General features: G+C 36.5%; 1 pseudogene; it reads left to right on the plus strand.

Moving 5' to 3' along the window:
• Nucleotides 1–208: 208 nt before the first annotated feature.
• On the plus strand, nucleotides 209–326 carry LOC127487310 (U2 spliceosomal RNA; annotated as a pseudogene).
• The last annotated feature ends 5399 nt before the right edge of the window (nucleotides 327–5725 follow it).

Genomic DNA, 5725 nt, shown 5'->3' on the forward strand with positions numbered 1-5725 from the left:
ATTTTACTTTTTAGTCAAATGTTGGCCCATTCCCTGAATCCTTTCCAAGTATACCAAGCTCTTAAACTTGGTAGCCAAGACTATACATACTCTAGCCTGTCCTTTACTGCAAATACAGGGAAGATCACTTGTCAAATGACAAAGAAATGACAATTAAAGGAAGGTGCAAGGCTGAAGTCATGAATTTAAACACTCAAGCATATTCCTTACCACTTCTTGGCCTTTTGGCTAAGATCAAGTGTAGCATATGTTCTTATCAGAAGCATACTGCTTTTTACTGAATGAAAGAAGTATTAAGAGGACAAGAGAAGCAAAGTTCAATCATCAGTGGCTCTTCCAGTTACTGGTTGAAAGAAAAAATGAGAAGCATATCAGTGTTTTGCATCAGAACATGGACCAGTACATTCCCATACACTCAAGTAGGTAAGGGGGACATTTTGTCTGCCAAAGGCCATTTGGATAGTTATAAAATTATTCATGGGTCATACAAGATGATCAAATTAAAAATTAGCCTATTATAAAGAGATTAAGTTCTTTGAGTTCCACCTGTGGTTGCTTGCTGTGGCAGAGCCAGACCGAATGATTTTTCTGGGCCTTATGTAGCCCATGGCCAGATATTTCACATTACTGAAAATTAGAAAAGAAAAAATAGTAAATTAAAAAAGGGTGATTCACTTAAAAAAAAAAAAACACAACAACAAAGTATAAATATTGCCTTTGCCCATTATTCAGAAAAACGCAAAAAAAAAATCCCTGAAAAATATAAATTGGAGAGCTGATATATGTGTTGAGATGATTGAAAGTCTTAATTCAAATGTTATAGATGAAAACTGCTTTAAGATTTTAAGATTCTTAGTATATTCATGTATGCATTAATGAATTTTGCTATAAATACGTTATAAACCATTTTTTACTTTATATAAGCATTTTCCTACATTGCACCTATCCTTTGACTACAGAACTGAGTTTTTGTAATTACAAAATACCAGATTAATTTATGTAAGATTCTAAGGATTAGAAAGTAATGTAGTTGCTTAGAATATTCTTTGCAACATCAATGAAAAATGTTGTTTGAGTTCAAAGAAATTCACCAGAGTAAGTTCATTTTAAAGTGATTTCCTCTTGATATAGAGGATATATTTAAACTGTTCCCAAGAAACATGTCTTCTACAGTTAGACCCTAGTGGAAAAGAGAAAAACAACTTTAAAAATATACCTTTCAAAATAATCATTTCCTTAGTTTGTTTCAGTAAAAATAATGCAAGCTATTTGACTATTTGTAATGTGAAGCATTGCTCCTGGGAAGAAAAAGAAACATACACTCAGTTTATAAACTCAAAAATTCCCTCAAATAACAAATTTTGAATTTCAGACTTTATGAAGTATCTCTTCATAATGCTTTCCTTGAGATGTGTGACAAAAAATAAACCTTACAAAACCTTTGGATTAAAGTCATTCAAATATTTATTGGGCATTTCCTGAGTATTCTATGGGAACCAAGGGACCACTGAGTGGATTGTGATAGGAAATGAGGCAGTGTTTGTTGACTTTGAAGGCACCTGGAACCTCAAGTAGGCCCAAGAGAAAACCAATCCAATCAGCACCTAAGTCCTTTAAGAGAACTGGACAGAGATGTACCACAGAGAAATTACTAATTCATGAAGCACCTTCATGTTTGATCTTTAATTCCAAAATGCAAAAATGGGTTATTTTAAGAATGTCTTGATGAAAGATGTGTACAGATGAAAATTCTACATGAACGTAACTTCTTGATTTGAACACTAAGCCTTTTATATATAATTCAATATCAGGAATACTTACATGCAGTTTTATGTAGTGAAAATTTGATAACAATTTATGGGCTATAAGGTGTATTTAAAAAATATTAATGCTTCTTCAATGAGTTTGCTTTTTACAATGAATAGTGTTTTTCAATCATTGTTGGGATAGACAGGGATCACTTTAAATTAAAATTGATGCATGAGTTTTTAGTCCACATTTGTGGTGATAATCCCAAACAAAAAATCTACCTGTGCTCCAGATTCTCAGAGATGTTCTTGGTTTTTCTTCTGTTACGTATTGTTAAGATTGAGATAGGCAACTGTTCTTGCTATTTCTTTCCACATGACAGCGTCATTAATTCTTTTTAAATTTTATCAAGGTATACAAATTTCATTATTTCATGTATACAGATTTAGGAACATAGTGAGACTTCCCACATTATCCTCCCTCGAGCCCATGCTCTAACCCTTCCTCCTCCTTCCTCTTCTATTTCCTCTCTTAATTTTTACAAAGATCTACTTTATTCTCATAACATCCACCCTACACTAAGTAAAGAGTCCAACAAATAGCAAGGAAAAAAAAAACACTTCTCAGGGCTGTAAACAACAATTGAAGCTCAAAATGTCAATTTCACTCCAATACATTATATTTTCAGTGCTCTATTGCAGTTACCACAGATAAGGGGTAACATATTTGTCTTTTGGAGACTCACTTATTTCACTAACTATAATGGTTTCCATCCATTTTGTTGCAAAAGACAAGATTTCATTAATTTTTTTTGGCTGAGTTGTAATCCATAGTGTATATATATCATAATTTCTTTATCCAGCCATCAGCTGATGGACATCTGGGTTCATTCCATATCTTAGTTATTGTGAATTGAGCTGCAACAAACAGGGGCATACAGATAACTCTTTCCTATGCTAATTTCATTTATCGGGTAAATTCTCAGGCGTGGGATTGCAGGATCATCTGATGTATCCATCATCAGCTTTCTGAGGTATCTCCACACTGTCTTCCACAATGGCTGTACTAGTTTACATTCCCAGGAACAGTGACTGTGGTACCTTTTCCCCCACATCCTCATCAGTATTTATCGTTTGTTTATATTTCTGGTTTCTAACTGGGGTGAGGTAAAACCTCATTGTGGTTTTGATTTGCATTTACCTGATGGTTAGTGATCCTAAGCATTTTTTTTCATGTGTCTGTTGGTCATTTGAATTTCCTCTCTTGAAAAATGCCTATTCTAGTCCTTTGTCCATTTCTTAACTGGATATTTTGTTTTGTTGTTGTTTAGTTTCTTGTAGGCCGGTGCTGTGGCTCAATAGGCTAATCCTCCGCCTGCGGTGCTGGCGTCCCGGGTTCTAGTCCCGGTCAGGGCACCGGATTCTGTCCGGTTGCTTTTCTTCCTGTCCAGCTCTCTGCTCTGGCCCGGGAGTGCAGGGGAGAATGGCCCACAGTCCTTGGGCCCTGCACCCTCATGGGAGGCCAGGAGGAAGTACCTGGCCCCTGGCTTCAGATCAGCACTGTCCACCAGCCGCAGCGGCCACTGTGGGGTGAACCAACGGAAAAAAGGAAGACCTTCCTCTCTGTCTCTTTCTCTCACTGTCCACTCTGCCTGTCAAAAAAAAATCTATGTTTAGTTTCTTGAGCTCTTAATAGATTCTGGATATCAATCTTTTAAAAATTATTTATTTATATGAGAGTTACAATTACAGACAATGAGAGGGAGAGACAAAGAGAGGGAGAGACACACACAGAGAGGTCTTCCACCTGCTGGTTCACTCCCTAAATGGTTGCAATGGCCAGAGCTAGGCGATCTGAAGCCAGGATCCAGGAGCTTCTTCTGGGTCTCCCACTTGGGTGCCAAGGCCCAAGCACTTGGGCCGTCATCTAGTGCTTTCCCAGGCCATAAGCAGTGAGCTGGATCAGAAGAGAAGCATCTGGGACACAAACCAGCACCCCTATGGGATGCAGGCGCCACAGGCAGAGGCTTAGCCTACTATGCCACAGCACTTGCCCTCAGATGGATATCAATCCATTATCAGTCTCATAGTTTGCAAATATTTTCTCCCATTTTGTCAGTTGCCTCTTCACATTGCTGAGTGTGTCTTTTGCAATGCAGGAGCTTCTAAAATTTTAATACCAATTGTCTATTTTGGTTTTTATGTCTTTGGCTTCTGGTGTCTTTTCCAAGAAGTCTTTGCCTATACTCATGTCTTGCTGAGTTTCCCCAATGTTCTCCTTTAGAAATTTGATAACAACTGGTTGTAGATTTAGATTCTTGATCCATTTTGTGTTGATTTTTGTATAACGTGTAAGATAGGGGTCTTGTTTCATACGTCTGTGTGCAGAAATCCAGTTTTTCCAGCTCTATTTATTGAAGATTCTGTACTTGATCCAGAAATTGATTTTAGCTCCTTTGTCAAGTATTAGTTGGTTACAGACGCATGAATTGATTTCTGGAGATTCTATTCGATTGCATTGGTTTACCTGTCTATTTTTGTGCCAATACCAGGCTGTTTTGATTATAACTGCCCTGTAGTATGTCTTGAAATGTGGTATTGTGATGTCTTGGCTTTGTTTTTTTTGTATAAGAAAGCTTTAGCTATTCAGGGTCTCTTGTTTTCATATGAATTTTAACATCATTTTTCTAATCTAAGAAAGTTGCCATTGGTATTTTGATTGAAATACATATATATGTATATATATGTATTTGTTTCATACTTTTAAAAAATCACTCAATTAAAAGCAATCTGAAAATAAGAATTCTATCTGTTTCATTTACTGTTATTATGCTAGGTTTCAGAACAGTCCTTGGCACATAGTAGGCAGACAAGAAATATTTGTTGAATGAGTGAGTTAATTAGTGGATCAAGTCACACCCAGTGATATGTAACTATTTGTATATCTGTCATCATTTGGCCTGCAGAGTTATCAAGCATTCCCTTGTTCCCTGCTTGAATCCCTGCTTGCTTCATTCTTGGAAGAAGTTAATGAGACTATAACTGAATAAGCAGAACCATCCACTGGGCTGACATTAGTCCCTTTTTCGTCTGCTCTGTTGAGATACATGCTAGCTAAATAGACTCTAGTTTTTATCTGGAAGAATCAGTAATCCTGGTAACCAATAAACCATTTGACCAAGTGGTCATGTTCCAGCTGTGATATACACTTATAGCTTGATTTACTCTGAGGCTCCTAGAATACAATTTGATAGATTTTTATTAAAAACATCTTACAGGAACTTAAGGAGTCTTTCACAAGCCCAGAAGTTCCTTCATTTGTAAAACAGTAGTCAGGAAATGCAACTAACGAAACGTACAAGAGTACTAAAGCTCACAAAGGCAAGATCAGAGTTTGATGGGAAGGATATAAATGAACTTTATAGGTATGGTTTTGAAAACCATATGTTGGCACAGCACGCTCTTGGGTACTCCAAAATGAGAGTAAATCATTTAACCACAGTAGCATAATTAGCCTGGCTTCAGAGAACCTATAAGCTAATAACCATCTCTGACACCAGACGGTAAGCCAAGCAATATGTGTTTTCCCTTCATTCTCTCTTTAATGCAGGTGCATGAAAAAGGTAACTTAACTTAATGGTGCTTTGCAGTACTAATTATTTGGTAATAATCAAAAGACTTCATGATCTGAAAAAGTTGTTTCAGTACAGCCCATTAAACAAAATGAAGAGCTATTATTCCATCACACTGCCTACCTGCCACTCAGGTGTTCATTTGCCAGATGCTTTCTAATTAAGAGCATATCAAATGAGAATAACATGAAATGCACAATCAGGTGAGCTTATCAAGTCCAATTTCAGTGCCAGTAACAAATATTATCTTTTTTTAGTTTTCCAAGATAGTTACTTCTTAATCTTCGTATTGCTACTATTCTATGTCACAAAAAAATTCCTCTGATCCCAATTGACAGTGTGAAT

The sequence above is a fragment of the Oryctolagus cuniculus genome, chromosome 2 (genome assembly GCF_051225735.1).
Source record: "Oryctolagus cuniculus isolate XC-2025 breed Fujian yellow rabbit chromosome 2, ASM5122573v1, whole genome shotgun sequence".
NCBI lineage: Eukaryota > Metazoa > Chordata > Mammalia > Lagomorpha > Leporidae > Oryctolagus > Oryctolagus cuniculus.